We start from the raw sequence: 20526 nt of genomic DNA, 5'->3' as shown, positions 1-20526 counted from the left end.
CAGCGGGGAGCCTGCTTCCCCCCCCCCCTCGGTCTGCCTGCCTCTCTGCTTACTTGTGATCTCTCTCTGTCAAACAAATAAATAAAATCTTTTAAAAAAAATATGGGCTTCCAGTTATGGAATGATTAAGTCTCAGAAATAAAAGTCACAGCATAAGGAATATAGCCAATGATACTGTAATAATGATGTATGGTTACAGACAGTTACTACACTTATAGCCAAATAATGTATAAACTCTTTGAGTTACTATGTTGCACACCTAAAACTACCCAGGGCTTTGTGGGCTGTAAGGGTAGTTTTTCCCAGAAATCCCAGTAGGCCAGTATTACTTGCTACATCTCTTTGTGCCCATACCCCCACACTTTAGGTCTTCTAAAGCCCTCAGGTGGAGGAGTGTGTCATTGTGCCTTTTTTTTTAAATTTAGAGAGAGGGTGCAGGGGGGGGGGGGAGGGGAGAAGAGAGAGAATCCCAACCAGACTCCATGCCCAGCACAGAGCCCAATGGGGGGTTCAATCTCATGACTCTGAGATCATGACCTGAGCTGAAATCAAGGGTCCGATGCTTAACTGCCTGAGCCACTCAGGCATCCCTCAATATATCTTTTAAAATTAACTGAAGTACAATTGCAGGGTGATAGGGTAGCTTTTTAAAAAATTTCTTAAGGAATATCCACACTATTTTCCAAAATGGCTGCACCAACTTGCATTCCCACCAACAGTGTAAGAGGTTTGCCCTTTCTCCACATCCTCTCCAACACATGTTGTTTACTGTCTTGTTAATTTTGGTCATTCTAACTGGTGTAAGGTGGTATCTCAACGTAGTTTTAATTTGAATCTCCCTGATGGCTAAATATGTACTCCAGTGTTCATAGCAGCAATGGCCACAATTGCCAAACTGTGAAGATGCCCTTCAACAGATGAATGAATAAGGGAGACATGGTCCATATATACCATGGAGTACTATGCCTCCATCAGAAAGGATGAACACCCAACTTTTGTATCAACATGGACGGGACTGGAAGAGATTATGCTGAGTGAAATAAGTCAAGCAGAGAGAGTCAAGTATCATATGGTTTCACTTATTTGTGGAGCATAAGAACTAACATGGAGGACATGGGGAGATGGAGAGGAGAAGGGAGTTGGGGGAAATTGGAGGGGGAGATGAACCATGAGAGACTGTGGACTCTGAGAAACAAACTGAGGGTTTTGGAGGGGAGGAGGGTGGGAGGTCGCGTGAGCCCGGTGGTGGGTATTATGGAGGGCACGGATTGCATGGAGCACTGGGTGTGGTGCATAAACAATGAATCTTGGAACACTGAAAAAATAAAATTTAAAAAAGTTAAAGAAACAAGTAAAAAAATTAACTAAAGTATAGTGGACTTACATTACTTATATTACATTACTTTCAGGTGCACAACATAGTGATCAACAACTCTATATAAGATGCTATGCTCACTACAAGTGTAGCTACTATCTATGGTATATATTTCATCCCTGTGAATTATACATTCCATAACTGGAAGCCTGTACCATTCACTCCCTTTCAACCATTTTGCCCATCCTCTTCCCGCCTCCCCTCCCCTTTGGCCAGTTCATTCTCTGTATTTATGGGTTTGTTTCTGCTTTTTTGTTCTTTCATTTGTTTTGTTTTTTAGATTCCATGTATAAGTGAAATCATATGGCATTTATCTTTCTCTGTCTGACCTATTTCACTTACCATACTCCTTCTAGTTCCATCCATGTTGTCACAAATATCAAGATCACATTTTTGTTCTGTGGGTAAGTCAATATTGCATTATATCTATCTATCTACCTATCTATCATCCATCTATCTATCTATCTATCTATCTACCTATCTATCATCTATCACATCTTTATCTGTTCATGTATAAATGGACAGTTAGGTTGTTCCATACCTTGGCTCTTGTAAAAAAGGGTGTACAGGGGCGCCTGGGTGGCTCAGTGGGTTAAGCCTCTGCCTTCCGCTCAGGTCGTGATCTCAGGGTCCTGGAATCGAGCCCCGCATCGGGCTCTCTGCTCAGCGGGGAGCCTGCTCCCCCCACCCCTCTGCCTGCCTCTTTGCCTACTTGTTATCTCTGTCTGTCAAATAAATAAATAAATAAATCTTTTTAAAAAAGGGTGTACATATCTTTTTGAATTAGTGTTTTCATTCTTTTTGGGTAAATACCTAATAGTGGAATTACTGGATCATATGGGATTTCTAGGTTTAATTTTTTTGAGTAACCTCTATGCTGTTTTCCACAATGAATGCACTGATTTACATTCCTACCAACAGTACCCAAAGTACCCAAAGACTCCCTTTTCTCCACATCCTTTCTAGCACTTGTTATTTCTTGTCTTTTTGATGCTAGCCATTATAACAGGTATTAGATAATAGCTCATTGTGGTTTTGATTTGCATTTCAGTTGATTAGTTTTGTTGAGCATTTTTAAAAGATTTTATTTATTTGAGAGAGAGAATATGAGAGAGAGTGAGAAGCAGAGAGGGGAGGGCAGAGGGAGAAGCAGGCTCCCAGCTGAGTAGGGAGACTGATATGGGGCTCCATCCCAGGACCCCCAGACCTGAGTTGAAGGCAGGCACTTAATTGACTGAGCTACTCCGGTGCCCCTGTTGAGCAATTTTTCATGTGTCTGTTGGCCATCTTCATGTCTTCTTTGGAAAAACCTACTTAGGTCCTCTTCCCATTTTTAAAAAAGGATTTTTGTTTATTTGAGAGTGAGAGAGGGAGCAAGAGAGAGGGCACGAGAAGGAGGGAGGGGCACAAGGAGAGGGAGAAGCAGGCTCCCTGCTCAGCAGGGAGGGGCTCAATGTGGGGCTCCATGGGGGACTCCATCCCAGGACGCCGGGATCATGACCTGAGCCGAAGGCAGATGCTTAACCAAATGAGCACCCAGGTCCCCCAGTCTCTTCTCATTTTTTAAACCACATTATTTGTATTTATTATAAATTCTGTAAGTTCTTCTATATTTTGGATATTAACCGCTTCTTGGATATATAATTTGCAAATATCTTCTCCCATTCAGTAGGCTTCCTTTTCATTTTGTTGATGGCTTCTTTCACTTTCTAAAAAGATTTTTACTTTGGTGTAGTTCCAAAAGTTTATTTTTGCCTTTGTTTCCCTTGTCTGAGGAGACATACACATAAATATATTGCTAAGGCTGATGTCAAAGAGATAACTGCCTATGTTTTCTTCTAGGAGTTTTAAGGTTTCAGATGTCACAGTTAGATCTTTAATCCATTTTGAGTTTATTTTTGTATATGAAGTAAGAAACTGGTCTAGTGAAATTCTTTTACATGTAGCTGTCAACTTTTCCCAGAACCATTTATTGAACATACTGTCTTTCCCCATTATATGTTCCTACCTCCTCTGTCATAGATTAATTGACCATATAACCATGGGCTTATTTCTGGGTTCCCTATTCTGTTCTATTGGTTTATGTGTCTATTTTTGTGCTTATTCTTTATTGTCTTGATTACTATAGCTTTGTAGTATACCTGGAAATGTAGGATTGTGATGCTTCTAGCTTTGTTCTTCTTCCTCAAAATTGCTTTGATTATTTGGGAATCTTCTGTGGTTCCATACAAATTTTGGTAAGGATTGAATCTGTAGATTGCTTTGGGTAGTGTGGACACTTTAACAATATTAATTCTTCCAATTCATGAGCATGGAATATTTTTCCACTTGTTTGTGTTGTCTTCAATGCCTTTTATGAATGTTTAATAGTTTTCAGAGTATAGGTCTTTTACCTCCTGGGTTAAGTTTATTCCTAGGTATTTTATTCTTTCCGGTTTATTATTAATGGAATTGTTTTCTTGATTGTTCTTTCTGTTACTTTGTTATTAGCATATAGAGACACAACAGATTTCTCTGTGTTAATTTTGTATCCTGTGACCTTACTGAATTCATTTACTACTTCTAATAGTTTTTTGGTGGAGTCTTTAGGGTTTTCTGTATATAGTATCATATCATCTGTAAATAATCATAGTTTTACTTCTTCCTTACCATTTTGGATACATTTTATTTTTTTTTCTTGTTTGATTGCTGTAGCTAGGACTTCCAGTACTATGTTGAATCAAAGTGGTGAGGATGAACATCCTTGTCTTGTTCCTAATCTTAGAGGAAAAGCTCAGTTTTCCACCACTGAGTATGATGTTAGCCGTAGGTTTTACATATACAGCCTTTATTATGTTGAGATATGTTTAGAAAACACTATCCCATAGGGAGCAAAAGATCAAAAGCAGATGTCATCTGTGTTCATCAGGAAATTAGGGAATAGCTTGGTAAAAGAGGAGAAGATAAGGGAATCAGGCAGCACTGAGCACTTACTATATGCTGAGTGCTTAACTACAGGATCTTACCTAAGCCTTCCAACTTCTTTGAGGCAGATTATATAAGCATCCCCATTTAAAAGTGGGGGTGACAAGAGTTCAGAGAGGTTAAGCAACTTTTCTATATTAACACACTAATCAGTAGGGGAGCTTGGCATGCCCACAGAGCTTATAATCTTTTAGAATAAGGACTTTTTTATTCTGGAAAAGTTCAATCAAATTAAAAGTGGAGAGTGTAATGAAATCCATTTTACCCATCATCCAGTTTCAGCAATTAGCAGCACATGGGTCAATCTTACTTTATGTGTATTTCCATCTCCTTCCTCTCACCCAAGCTGGATTATTTTGAAGTAAATTCCATACATCATGTCATTTTATCTACGAAATTTTCAGGATGCGTTTCTTAAAGATAGAGGCTTTAAACAAAACCTAACTGCAATACTGTTCTCACACCTACCAAATTAATACTAATTCCTTCATATGAACAAATATACATTTTTGTCCAAATTTCTCCTATGTCTCATGTCTTTTCTAATTTTTTCTGTGTATTTGTTTATTGAGGTGTGCTTTATAGATAGTAAAATGCACAAATTTCAAGTGTACACCTTGATAGACTTATGTGAATATATGTCTACTTAATCAAAGAATATTCCATCAGATTTACACTACTGCCAGTGATGAATGAGCGTTCAAGTTGCTTCACATCCTCAGTAACACTATTATTAGTACGTCTAATTTTAGCCATTCTGATTGGGAAAGGGATAGGGCAGGTGATCTCTTTATTGTTTTATGTTTCTCTGATGAATAATAACGTTGAGAGCAATTTTTTATGTCAATTATTAAAAAGTGTTGGTTTGCCAATCTTTTTCTTGTTGATATGTAGTTCTTTATATATTATGAATACTTGTGAATATGTATAAATACCTTCTTCCAGTCTGGTGGGCCATTTCACTCTATATTTATCTTGTCTTTCAATCAAAAGACGTTATTAGCTGTAATAAAGTCTAATTTATTAATATGTCATTTTTGGGTTTTGTGCCCCATTGAAGAAAAATTTGTCTCCCTGAATGTAATGAAAAATTCTTCTATGTTTTTTTCTAGAATTAATGTTTGTGTATAATGTGAGGTAGAGGTAAAGTTTAATTTTTCCTTATGGATCATCACTTGGCCCAGCATTATCATTTCATCACCGAGTGGTAATAATACCTTTGTCATAAAACAAATTACTGCATATGTAGAACTGTTTCATGGCCCTTTATACTCTTCCACTTATTTGTTCACCTGTAGTTTCACCAATAACACACTGTTCAGTTGCTATAGCATTGCATTAATTGTCGCTCTCTAGTAGTTTAAGTACTCCGGCTTGGTGGTGGTAGATGAGGTAATGATTTCTCCTTTGTTATCTTGGCTATTCTGTGTTCTTTGATTTTTCATATATATATATATATATATATTCTTTTCATAGACATTTTAAAGTCAGCTTGTCAATTTCCAAAAACCTGCTGGAATTTTGATTGTTATTACATTAAATGTATAGACCAAACTGGGAAGAATTGAGATCTTTCAATATTGAGTCTTCCCATTCATGAACCTGTCACATTATTACATTTGTTTCTTCTGTAGTTTCTCTGTTCAGTGTTTTGTAGTTTTCACTGTACCGAACTTGTAAAATATTTTGTAAAATTTACCCCAAATGTGTTTATATTTAGATGCTATTGTAAATGAAATTATTTCCTTAGTATCATTTTCTCTTTTTTGCATTGTTACAATATAAAAATATAATCAATATTTGTATACAGTGACTTTGCTAAATTCACTTATTTGTTCTTGTAGCTTTCTTTTTCATCAGGTTCCCTGAAATTTTCTCTGAGCATAATCATGTCTGCAAATAAACAGTTCTGACTTATTTCTTTCTAATCTGAATTCCTTTCATTTCATCCTCTTGCCTTATTGTGCTGGCTAGGTCTTTGAATACAATTCTGCATAAAAATGGTGAGAGTGGACATTGTTGCTTTGTTCCTGATATTTGGGGGAAAATATTCAGTCTCCTACCATTAGCTATGATGCTGGGTTTAAGTTTTGTGTGGGTGTCCTTTATTGGGTTAAAGAAGTTCTTTTCTATTTTTACTCTCTGAAATATTGGTACTGAATTTTATCAAATGCATTTTATGCAAATGTTAAGACTATCATATAGATGTTCTCCTTTATACCATTAATATGATAACTTACATTGATCTTCAAATGTTAAACCAACCTTGCATTTGTGAGATAAAACCAAATTTGTCATGTATGTTGTGCTTTTTATATATTGCTAGATTCAATTTGCTAATATTTTGTTAAGGATTTTTGCATTTATGTTTATAAAGAATAGTGGTCTATTGTTTTATTTATTATAATATCTCTGTCAAATTTTGGTATTAAGATAGTGCTGACTTCAGGGCACCTGGGTGCCTGCCTTCAGCTCAGGTCATGATACCAAGGTCCTGCGATGGAGCCCTACATCAGGCTCCCTACTCAGTGGGAAGGCTGCCTCTCCCTCTCTCACTCCCCCTGCTGTGTTCCCTCTCTCACTGTCAAATGAATAAATAAATAATCTTTAAAAAAGGATAATGCTGACTTCATAAAATGAATTAGTGTTATTTCCTCCTTTACTTTTGAGACAATATGTTTTATAATGGTGTCATCTTTTTCTCTTAACATCTGAAATAATTTATGAAACCATCTGAGCCTGGAGTTTTCTTTGTGAGAAAGGTTATAACAACAGAGTCACTTTCTTTAATAGATAAGACTGCCCATATTTTCTATTTCTTCTAATGCCATTACTGTTAGGTGGTGTTTTTGAAAGAATTTGTCCATTTTATCTAAACTATCATAAGTACTGATACAAAGTTTTCATAACTTCTTCTATTATTTTAATGTATGTAAAACCTATAGATATATACTTTTTTATTCCTGTTATTAGTGATTAGTGTTCTTTTAAGTCTTGTCCTGTCTTGCTCTGGGTTTATCAATTCTATGTTTTTTTTTTAAAAAAGATTTTATTTATTTATTTGTCAGAGTGAGCACAGGCAGACAGAGTGGCAGGCAGAGGCAGAGGGAAAAGGAGGCTCCCGCTGAGCAAGGAGCTGGATGTGGGACTCGATTCCAGGATGCTGGGATCCTGACCTGAGCCGAAGGTAGCGGCTTAACCAACTGAGCCAGCCAGGCATCCCCAATTCTATGTTTTTAAGGGACAAATTTTGTACTGAAAACCTTTTTTTCTATTGTACATTGGCTTCCTATTGCAATGACCTCTATTCTTGTTATCATTTTCTGTCTTCTACATTCTTTAGGTTCATTTTTTTACCGGTTTTTATTAGCTGGAAGATTAGAACACTGATGTTCAATCTTTTTGATTTTAGTGCATGCACTTAAATCTATAATCTTCTGATTGGAAACTGATTTAGTTGAATCCTACATTTTCATAGTTTGTATACTTTTTATCATCCAGTTTAAAATATTTTTGACTTCCTACTGAAATGTTTTGATTCCTGGGTTATTTATAAGATGTTGCTTAATTTCCAAACATTTAGGTTGGTTTTTTTTGTTGTTGTTATTTATCTCTTATTGGTTTCTAGTTTTCTAGTTTATTTCCATTTTGTTAACAGATGCTCTTCTATAGTATTTCAATCCTTAAAAAATTATTGAAACTTGCTTCATCATTCAACATATTGTCTATTTGGGCAAATATTCTGTGAGGTATTGAATGTAGTGTGTTTTCTGCAATTTTTGCAGATGGTAATCTATATCTATGTATCTATCTCTATATATATATATATATCAATTAGGTCAACTTTGTTGTGTAGCTTATATATTTGTATAATTATTGACTTTTTCTCTGCATTTTCTGAGTTACTTTGAGAGATGTGTTAAAATCTCCAACAATGTTTGTAAATGTGTCAATTTCTGCTTTAAGTTAATTTATGTTATATATTTTGAAGACATGAAATCGTGTGCATGAAGAGTTATGATTTTTCAAGCTCCCTGTTGAAGATGGATTATCTCACATGAATTAATGATTTTCTTATCTTCCTCCAATTTCCTTTGTCAAATTTATCCTTCGTCATTATGCAATATTCCTCTTTCCTTAAGTATTCTTTGCATCATACTAATATAACTGTATCACCTTTCTTTCAGTTAGTGCTTGCATGGTATATATCTTTTCCTAGCCTTTTACTTTTGACTTTTCTCTGTGCTTTATGCAAAGCACCTCCTTTAAAGAGCACAGAATTTGGTTTTCAAGGTCTAATTTGAAAATCTTTGTCCTTTTACTAAACTTTATTATATTTGCATTCTTGAGTGCATTACTGAAGTATAACTTATATATAATAAAATGCACAAATCTTAAATATACAGCTTAATGAATTTTTATACATGTAAACACCTTGTCACTACCACCGGACCACAATATAGAACATTTCCAGCATTTAGCAAGCTTGTAGTGCTCCCTTCCTCTCAGTTATTCCTATCAAAAACTACTACTTTGTCCTCTATTATCATAGATTAGTTTTGTCTATCTTTAATGTAATGCTCATAGAATCATACAGTATGTAGTCTTTGTTTTTGTTTATCACTTAATATATTTTAATGAGATTTATCCACATTGTTGCATCTATTAGTAGTCTATTTTTACATTTCTGTGTGGTATTCTATTGTATAAATTTAACATTTATCCCATGTACCGCTACTGGAATTTTGAGTTGCTTTCAGTTTGGGGCTATTATGACTAATACAATGAGAACATTTTTAAACCTATTTTTTGACATACATACTCATTTATCTTGGGAAATATATCTAAGAGTGTAATTACTTGCATCACAGGTAGACATATGGGTAATTTCAATATTTTATGCCAAATAATTTTCCAAAGCAGTTGAAATAATTTTTACCTATGCCAGCAATATATAAAATTTATAGTTGTTATACCTTCATGGTGACACTTGTTACTATCAGTGTTTTTAGTATTATTCATTTTTATGATCATGTAGTTATAACTCATTGGTAGGTTTAATTTTCATTTACCTGATAAGCATTCATGTTGAGCACCTTTTCATTTGTCCTATGGGTCATTTGGATATCCTTTCTTTCTTTCTTTCTTTCTTTCTTTCTTTCTTTCTTTCTTTTTTGTTTTTTTTGAGAAGTGCCTGTTTAAGTATTTTGCCCTTTTAAAAAAATCAAGTTTATTGAATTATAAGATACATGAACTAAAATGTATTAATTTAAAGGGTACAGTTTGATGAGTTTAGACAACTATATTCACCTGATTAACCAATACAATCAAACTATGAGACATTTTCATCTCTCCCTGACACTCAAATTACCTTGTACTCTAATGTAGTCAGTTCCTTCACTCCAAACTCCAGGCAATCACTGATATGCACACTTTCACTATAGTTTGCTTTTTAAAAATTGTATGTAAATGAAATTATACAGTACACATTTCTCTGTTTCTTGCTTCTTCACTCAGCAAAATGTTTCTGAGATTAATCTATCTTGTTGCATGTTTCAGCAGTATGTTTCTTTCTTTATTTATTTATTTTCAGTGTAACAGAATTCATTGTTTGTGCACCACACCCAGTGCTCCATGCAATATCAGTAGTGTGTTTCTTTTAATTGCTGAGTATTTACTTGCATGGATATAAATACATGTGTTTATTCATCTACCTGTTGATGGGCATTTGGGTTGCTTCCAATTTTTTTGTTATTATGAATAAAGGTGCTACGCATATTTATGTGCAAGTCTTTGTGTGTGCATACACTTTCATGTCTTTTAGGTAAATACTTTGGAGTTTAATTGAAGAACTGTAGGATAAGTGTGTGTTCAACTTTGTAAAATGCTCTCAAGCTCTTCTACAGTGGTTGTACCATTAACATTCCCTCTAGCAATTTATGAGGTTGCCTGTTTCTCCATATCCTTGCTATCATTTCTTATTAATAGTCCGAATTTTGACTATTTTGGAGAGTGTTGAACATCTTTCCATATGTTTATTTGCCATTCCTGTATTATCGCCTTTATGAAGTACCGGTTAAAAGTTTTCCTGTTTTATTGTTAAAAGTTTGCCTGCTGTATTGTTATAAAACATCTTTATGTGTTTTATATAGAACTCTTTTTGTCAGATATTTGTTCTGTATATGCTTTCTCCTAATCTGTGGTTTGACATTTAATATTCTTTTTGGTGTCTTTCAGAGAGAAAATACTTTAATTCTGATAGAGTTAAGTTTACTGTACTAAGAGCAACTATATGTTTATTGTTCCAAGTACATATCTGTACATTTCTCACAGAGATTATCATCTTAAATCTGAAAGCCAACTCATCCTGATAGAATCAACCTTCATTATTCGAAAAATGGGGAAAAGAGATTAAAAGTGTTAAGTGACTTGCCTGAGGTTGCCCCACTAATAGGCACCAGAGCTGGGATTCAAACTCCATCCAACTGTCCTGAGAGCCAGAGCTTCCTGGAGCATCTCTATCCTTTGGTCATCAATTGTATGGCACCTGAAACAAGAAGGCAGAGCCTTGTGTTGCTGGAAACATGTACTGTGGGCAACTCATTTTTTTTTTAACTTTACACATGTTACATATAGACATCATAGAAAAAACTTTACCAGAGAGTCATATAATGATAAAATGGTCAATCCACCAACAAGATGAAGCCATCCTAAGTGTGCATGGACCAAGCAATGAACCTGCAAAATACATGAAGTAAAAAATACTAGAACTAAAAGGAGAAGCAAATAAATCCACAATTATAGTTGCAGATTTCAACATCCCTGTTTCAATAATATGATATTTCAATAAGAAAATCTATAAGGATGTAGAAGAACTCAACAGTACTATCAACCAACAGGATCCAATCAACATATATAGAATGCTACATCCAACAGTAGAATACATGTTCTTTTCAGGTGTGCATGGAACATATACCAAGATAGACAATATCTGTGCCATAAAATAAATTTCAACACATTTTTAAAAAGTTGAAATCATACAGGTGTGTCTTCCAACTATGATGGAAAAGAACACAGAAATAAATAAAGATTGATAACAGGAAAATCTCTAAACATTTGGAAAGTAATCAACAAACTTTTAAATAATCTGTGAGCCAAAGAGGACGTTTCGAGGAAAATTAAAAAAAGAAAAACATACCAAAACCTTCTTTTCCATAGATTCATTGCACAGGAAATCTGAAATATCAAATAGATAAATAAAACTGATGAACTAATGGGTTCCTCAGGAAACTGAAATCTTATTGTTTGGTGAAAAACACCCTTTCATTTACTGAAAACCTAAAGCATCTTTGTAGAAGTTGCTTTATAGTTTGAGAAGTGTCACTTGGAAACTAGCAATATACTTTCAGAGCATCATCTTACAGATGAGAAACTGAGCAGTAGAGTCAGTTAATGAGTTCTTCGGTCTACATGGGTATCTGATTGCGTAGTCTCAGTTTGACTCCTTGCTTCCTAGGGTTTATTTTACACTACATGGTATCTCTCTAGAGCCACTATACTTCAGGCAGGGCTGCTCCTTATCTTCAGAATTGCTTGTGTTGTGTTATAAATTTGCATCTCTGAATAAAATTATTAACTTGAAAAAAATATGAAATACAGAAATACATTGAACTGAATAAAAATGAAAATATGACATATGAAGATTTGTGGGACACAGCCAGAACAGGGCTGAGAGTGAAATATATAGCACTAAATGCTTACATTAGAAAAGAGGAAATATCTCAAATCAATAATCTAAATTTCCACCTCAAGAAAATAGAAAAAAAAGAGGAAAATATTTCCAAAGCAAGCAGAAAGAAGGAAATATAAAAATAAAAGTAGAAATCAATAATATTGAAACAGAAAAGTAATAGAATCAATACAATGAAGAACTGTTCTTTTAAAATATCAGTGAAAGTGACAAATTTGTAGCAATACTGACAAAAACAAAGAGAAAAGACACAAATTACCAATATCAGGAATGAAACGAGGGATAGCATTTTATACCCTGCCTGCATAAAAAGTATAAAAGGGAATGATATGAAAAAATCTACACACATACATTTGAAAATTTAGAAAAAATGGACTGGTTCATCAGAGAGCACAAACAACCACAACTCACATAATGCAAAATAGATAGCTGAAGAGCTCTATAACAATTATGGAAATTGGATCATAATTTTTAAATGTTCAATAAAGGAAAATCTCCAAGCCCTAATGCTTTCAGTGGAGAATTCTACCAAATGTTTAAATAAAAATAGCAACAATTCTATACAATCTATTCCAGAAAATATTCCACTTCTTTTCATAAAGCTAGCAGTATTCTCATACCAAAACCAGACAAAGACAATACAAAAAATAAAACCACAGACAAATATCCTTCATGAACATAGACACAAAAATTCTCAAAATATTATAGCAAATGGAATTCATTAGCACATTAAGAGATTATATACCATGTCCAAGTGGAATTTAATACTGGGCTGAAAGGCCAGTTCAATATTTGAAAAGTAACCAATGTAATCAACCTAAAAGCTAAAGAAGAAAAATCATATGATTATATTAATCAATGCATAAAAAGTATATGACAAATTTAAACTTTCATTCATAGTAAAAACTCTCAGAAAAATAAGAAATAGAGGGTAATTTCCTCAACTTGATTGATAAAGAGATTCTGTGAAAAACCTACAGCTAACATTATACATGAAAAAATATTCAATATCATTAGCCATTTGTATAGTGAACATTAAACCACAGAGATATCACTACTTACATATTGGAAGGCAGCTATACTCACCACTATACCACCAACACTGTACACTACCTACATATTAGAACAACTAAAATAAAATGTAATAAAAATACCAAATTCTGTCAAGAAAGCAGGGAAAATGAATCTCTCATACTGCTGGTGGGAATGTACAGCCACTCTGGGAAACAGCTTGATGTTCTAGTTAAAAACTAGACATATGGTTGCTATATATCCAGCAATCATACTCCTGAACATTTGTTCCAGAACAATAAAAACTTATGTTCACACAAAGATGTATACACAAATGTTTATAGCAACTTTATTTGTGATAGCCCCAAACTGAAAACAACCCATATATCCTTCAATGAGTGAGTCATTAAACTGTTGTACCTGCGTACGATAAAAAGGAACAAACTATGATATAACAACCTGCACGAACATCCAGAGAATTATGCTGTGCAAAAAAAAGCCAGTCCCAAAAGTTATGTTTTCAATTTATATAACATTCTTAGAATGACAAAATTATAAAAGTTGCACACAGATTAGTGGTTGCCAAGGGTCAAGAAATAAGTAGCGGTAGGAGGGGATTGGATGTGAATATAAAAGGACAAGGTGAGTGATCATAGTGGTGTTGGGGATGTTTTGTATCTTGACTGTACCTATATCAGTATCCTGGTTGTGATGATTTTGTATGCTTTTTCAAGACATTACCATTGGGAGAAACTGGATAAAGGTACACAGGAGGTCTGTGTCATTTCTTACAAATACATATAAATCTACAATTATCTCAAAATAAAATTTTAATTAAAAAGAAGTTCCTTGGGGGCGCCTGGGTGGCTCAATGGGTTAAGCCGCTGGCTTCGGCTCAGGTCATGATCTCAGGGTCCTGGGATTGAGTCCTGCATCAGGCTCTCTGCTCAGCAGGGAGCCTGCTTCCTCCTCTCTCTCTCTGCCTGCCTCTCTGCCTACTTGTGATCTCTCTCTGTCATATAAATAAATAAAACCTTTAAAAAAAAAGAAGAAGTTCCTTGGACCACAGAAAGTAGACACAGGAAGTTACCTCTTCTGGGGAGAAGGGAAAAACTGGAAAAGGAGTACCCCATAGAAACTTGGTGATGAAGGGAAGGAGAGGGAGAAGTTAAAAATCCTGCAGAAACAACAAAAAAATGGCAGAATAAGAAAACATGCCACAGTTGTCATCACCATCATTATCAATACTACCACCCAAACCAAAAATAAAAAAATCCCATATCTTTGCACCACAGAAAAGAGCACTCTAGAATCAAAACACGAATTAGACTCTATGTTCTAATGCAACCATTATTGCTTTCCAGAGAAATACATTGTTTAAAAATGTATTAAAAATGAACAGAAAATGGCTGTGATACACATACAAAGCCACTGTGAACACAATCAGAAAATTAAAGTGAAAATATTTCAGTGATATGAAAATTAAGCATTACACAAAATAAAATTATAATACATCACAAAATAGTATAAAACAAAGCAAAACAAAACTAAAAAACAAAACAAAACAAAACTTTAGGAGGGGGCCAAGATGGCAGAGGAGTAGCAGACTGAAATGCCATCAGGTCCCAGAAGTTCAGCTAGATAGTTATCAAATCATTCTGAACACCTATAAACTCAACAGGAGATAGAAGAGAAGAAGAGCAGCAATTCTAGGAACAGAAAATCGACCACTTTCTGAAAGGTAGGATGTGCAGAGAAGTGAATCCGAAGTGATGGGAAGATAGACTGTAGTGGGAAGGGTCTGCTTCTGGCAGGTCGTACAACAGTGGAGCACAAAATCAGAACTTTAGAAGTCTGCTCCATTGAGGGGCATTGCTCCAGGGGATAAGCAGGGGTGGAGCCCTTGCAGGGACAGTGTGGTCTCAGGTCCCACGGGGTTACTGAAAGATCGGGAGTGTCTGAATGTTGCAGAGTTCCCAGGTATCAGAGAGAGGAAGCCTACTACACAGACAAAACCGAGGTGTGAGCCCTCAGCTTGGGGTTACCTTAGACCATGATCCAAGGCACAGTCAGACCACTGCTCTTTGAGCAGGGACCCCACAAGTGGCATATCTGGAGAAATTCCCTCCTTCCTCCTCTAGGAGGAGTGGTACAGAAATAGGCAGCAGGAATCTGCAGGGTTTGGAGACTCCAAATGGGCCATGTGCCAGAGATAGAAATGCTCGGTCACAGGCCAGGTGAGCACAGAGCACAGCTAGAGACCAGGGAGACAGGAGGGATTGACTGCTTTTCTCTAAGTGCACACTGAGGAGTGGAGCCCTGAGCTCTTGGCTCCTCCAGGAGATTGGGAGGCTGCCATTTTCATTCCGTCCTCCAGAGTTCTATGGAAACTGTTCAGGGAACAAAAGCTACTGAGAGTGAACGCAAGCAGATTACATAGCTTGACCCCCCGGCAATGGCGGTGCAATTCTGCCTTGGGCAAAGACATTTGATACTCACTGCAACAGGCCCCTTCCCCAGAAGATCAGCAAGAACATCCAGCCAGACCAAGCTCACCGATCAAGGAGAACAGCGGAACTCCAGAGCTAGAGGAAAGCAATGAATAGAATTTGTGGCTTTTCCCCCATGATCCTTTAGTCTTGCAAAGTTAATTTTTTAAAAATTTGTTTTATTCTTATTCTATTTTTTAAACTTTTCCTCTTTCCTCTTTTAACGTTTTTTAACTAGTTTATCTTAACAACACCTTTCTTAAAAAAAATCCTTTTGAACCTTCATTGTTATTGTCATATTTTATCCCTTCATTGTATTTAACCTTATTTTTTGTATACATATAGGTTTTTTTAAAAAAATTTGGGATATAACTTCTTTTAATAGATCAAAATATACCCTAAATCTATGACATGGCTTTGTTGTAGTCTCCAGCCCGAGTACATTCTTTCCTCTTTTTTTTTTCTTTTTCCAACCAACTTATCTTATCAATTCCTTTTTCAGAATTTTTTTAAGTTTTCATCTTTACAGTCATAGTCCATCTCTTCATCATGTTTACTCTTATTTTTGTATATGTATAAGATTTTCTTTCCTAAAAATTTTGGGAGGTAGTTTCTTCTAAGAGACCAGAATACACCCCAAATCAAGTGGCTGGCTCTGTTCTATTCACCAGTCTAATATATATATTTCATTGTTTATTTTTATTTCTTTTTCCCCCTTTCATCTCCCCCCACTCTTGTGTCTCTTCTGATTTGGTTAACATACATTTTTCTGGGATCTTTGCCACTCTTTTTTATTTTATTCTTTCATTCATATATTCTTATCTGGATAAAATGACAAGGCAGAAAAACTCACAAAAAGAAAGAAAGAAAGAAAGAAAGAAAGAAAGAAAGAAAGAAAGAAAGAAAGAAAGAAAGAAAAAGAGGCAATACCAATGGCTAGGGGCCTAATCAATATAGACATTCATAATATGTCAGAACGAGAGTTCAGAATGACTATTCTCAAGGTGATAGCTGGACTCAAAAAAGGCATGGACGATATTAGAGAAACCCTTTCTGGAGAAATAAAAGAACCAAAATCTAACCAAGTAAAAAACAAAAAAGCTATTAATGAGGTGCAATAAGAAATGGAGGCTCTTGGGGCACCTGGGTGGCTCAGTGGGTTAAAGCCTCTACCAATTAATAACAAAATCAAAGAAACACATTGACAGTAATACAATAATAGTAGAGGTCTTTAACAGCCTCCTCACTGAAATGGACAGATCATCTAAGCAAAAGATCAATAAGGAAATAAAGGCTTTAAATGACACACTGGACCAGATGGACATCACAGATATATTCACATCATTCCATCCCAAAGCATTCTTCAAAGAAGAATGCACATTCTTCTCTAGTGCACATGGAACATTCTCCAGAATAGATCACATCCTGTGTCACAAATCAGGTCCAAATGGTACCAAAAGATTGGGATCATTCCCTGCATATTTTCAGACCACAATGCTCTGAAGCTAGAACTCAATCACAAGAGGAAGGATGGAAAGAACTCAAATACATGGAGGCTAAAGAGCATCCTCCTAAAGAATGAGTGGGTCAACCAGGAAATTAAAGAAGAATTGTAAAAGTTCATGGAAACAAATGAAAATGAAAACACACCTGTTCAAAATATGTGGGACACAGCAAAGGCGGTCCTGAGAGGAAAATATATAGTGATACAAGCCTTACTCAAGAAGCAAGAAAGGTCTCAAAACCTAACTCTACACCTAAAGGAGCTGGAGAAAGAGCAGCTAATAAAGCCTAAACCGGGCAGGAGAAGAGAAATCATAAAGATCAGAGAGGAAATCAATGAAACTAGGAGCTGGTTGTTGGAAGGAATTAATAAGATTGATAAACACCTGGCTAGACTTATCAAAAAGAAAAGAGAAAGGACCCAAATAAGTAAAATCATGAATGAAAGAGGAGAGAACACAACCAACACCAAAAAAATACAAACAATTATAAGAACATATTATGAGCAACTATATGCCAGCAAATTTGACAATCTGGAAGAAATGGATGCATTCTTAGAGACATATAAGCTACCAAAACTGAATCAGGAAGAATTAGAAAACCTGAACAGACACATAACCAGAAAGGAGATTAAAGCAGTCTTCAAAAATCTCCCAAACAATGGGAGCCAAGGGTCAGATAGCTTCCTAGGGGAATTCTACCAAATATTTAAAGAAGAATTAATACCTGTTCTCCTGAAACTGTTCCAAAAAAAAAAAAAAAGAAAGAAAGAAATGGAAGGAAAACTTCCAAACTCACTTTATGAGGCCAGCATTACCTTGATCCCAAAACCAGACAAAGACTCCATCAAAAAGAGAATTATAGATCAATATCCTTGATGAACACAGATGCAAAAATTTTCACCAAAACACTAGCCAATGGGATCCAACAGTACATGAAAAGGAATATTCATCACAACCAAGTGGGATTTATTCCTGGGCTGCAAGGTTGGTTCAACATCCACAAATCAATCAATGTGATACAATACATTAATAAATGAAAGAACAAGAACCATATGATACTCTCAATAGATGCTGAAAAAGCATTTAACAAAGTACAGCATCCCTTCTTTTTTTTTTTAAAGATTTTATTTATTTATTTGACAGACAGAGATCACAAGTAGGCAGAGAGGCAGGCAGAGAGAGAGAGAGAGAGAGAGAGAGAGAGAGAGGGAGGAGGAAGCAGGCTCCCTGCTGAGCAGAGAGCCTGATGTGGGGCTCGATCCCAGGACCCTGAGATCATGACCCGAGCCGAAGGCAGAGGCTTTAACCCACTGAGCCACCTAGGCGCCCCTACAGCATCCTTTCTTGATCAAAACTCTTCACAGTGTAGGGATAGAGGGTACATACCTCTTATCATCAAAGCCATCTATGAAAAACCCACAGCAAATATCATTTTCAATGGGGAAAAACTGAGAGCTTTCCCCCTAAGGTCAGGAATATGGCAGGGAAGTCCACTATCATCACTGCTAGTCAACATAGTACTAGAAGTCCTAGCCTCAGCAATCAGGCAACAAAATGAAACAGAAGGCATCCAAATGCAAAGAAGAAGTCAAATTCTCACACTTTGCAGATGATATGATACTTTATGTGGAAAACCCAAGACTCCATTCCAAAACTGCTAGGACTCATACAGGAATTCAGTAAAGTATCAGGACATAAAATCAATGCACAGAAAATCAGTTGCATTTCTATACACCAACAGCAACAGAGAAGAAAGCGAAATTAAGGAGTCAATCCCATTTACAATTGCACCCAAAACCATAAGATACTTAGGAATAAACCTAACCAAAGAGGCAAAGAATGTATACTCAGAAAACTATAAAGTACTCATGAAGAAATTGGGGAAGACACAAAGAAATGGAAAAGTGTTCCATGCTTTGGATTGACAAACAAATGGATTGGAAAAACAAATATTGTGAAAATGTCTATGCTACCTAAAGCAATCTACACATTTAATGCAATCCCTATCAAAATACCATCAATTTTTTCAAAGAAAAGGAACAAATACTTCTAAAATTTATATGGAACCAGTAAAGACCCCAAATAGCCAGAGGAATGTTGAAAAAGAAAGCCAGAGTTGGTGGCATCACAATTCCAGACTTCAAGCTCTATTACAAAGCTATCATCATCAAGACTCTATGGTACTGGCACAAAAACAGACACATAGATCAATGGAACAAAATAGGGAACCCATAAATGGACCCTCAACTCTATAGTCAGCTAATCTTTGACAAAGCACTAAAGAATGTCCAGTGGAAAAAAGACAGTCTCTTCAACAAATGGTGTTGGGAAAATTGGACGGCCACATGCAGAAGAATGAAACTGGACCATTTCCTTACACCACACACGAAAATACTCAAAATGGATGAAGGACCTCAATATAAGAAAAGAATGCATCTAAATCCTTGAGGAGAACACAGGCAGCAACTTCTTTGACGTCAGCCACAGCAACTTCTTCCTAGCGACATTGCCAAAGGAAAGGGAAGCAAGGGCAAAAATGAACTATTGGGACTTTATCAAGCTCAAAAACTTTTGCACAGCAAAGGAACAGTTAACAAAACCAAAAGACAACTGACATAATGGGAAAAGATATTCACTAATGACATATCAGATAAAGGGCTAGTATTCAAAATCTATAAAGAACTTCTCAAACTCAACACCCAAAGAGCAAATAATCCAATCAAGAAATGGGCAGAGGACATGAACAGACAATTCTGCAAAGAAGACATCCAGATGGCCAACAGACACATGAAAAAGTGCTCCATATCACTCGGCATCAGGAAAATACAAATCAAAACCACAATGAGATACCACCTCACACCTGTCAGAATGGCTAAAATTAACAAGTCAGGAAATGACAGATGTTGGCGAGGATATGGAGCAAGGGGAACCCTCCTACACTGTCGGTGGGAATGTGAGCTGGTGCAACCACTCTGGAAAACAGCATGGAGGTTCCTTAAAAATTAAAAATAGAGCTACCCTATGACCCAGCAATCGCACTACTGGGTATTTACCCTAAAGATACAAATGTAGTGGTCTGAAGGGGCACGTGCACCTGAATGTTTATAGCAGCAATGTTCACAAAAGCCCAACTATGGGAAGAACCTAGATGTCCAACAACAGATGAATGGAAAAAGAAGATGTGATACACACACACACACACACACACACACACACACACACTGGAATACTATGCAGTCATCAAAAGAAATGAAATCTTGCCATTTGCAACAATGTGGATGGAACTAGAAGGGTATTATGCTCAGCAAAATAAGTCAATCAGAGAAAGACAATTATCATATGATCTCCCTGATAGGAGGAATTTGAGAGACAGAGTGGGAGGTTTGGGGGGCTAGGGAAGGAAAAAATGAAACAAGATGGGATTGGGAGGGA

This window comes from Mustela nigripes, chromosome X, assembly GCF_022355385.1.
Source record: "Mustela nigripes isolate SB6536 chromosome X, MUSNIG.SB6536, whole genome shotgun sequence".
NCBI lineage: Eukaryota > Metazoa > Chordata > Mammalia > Carnivora > Mustelidae > Mustela > Mustela nigripes.
The sequence above is the reverse complement of the archived record's forward strand: the minus strand, read 5'-3'. Positions refer to the sequence as shown.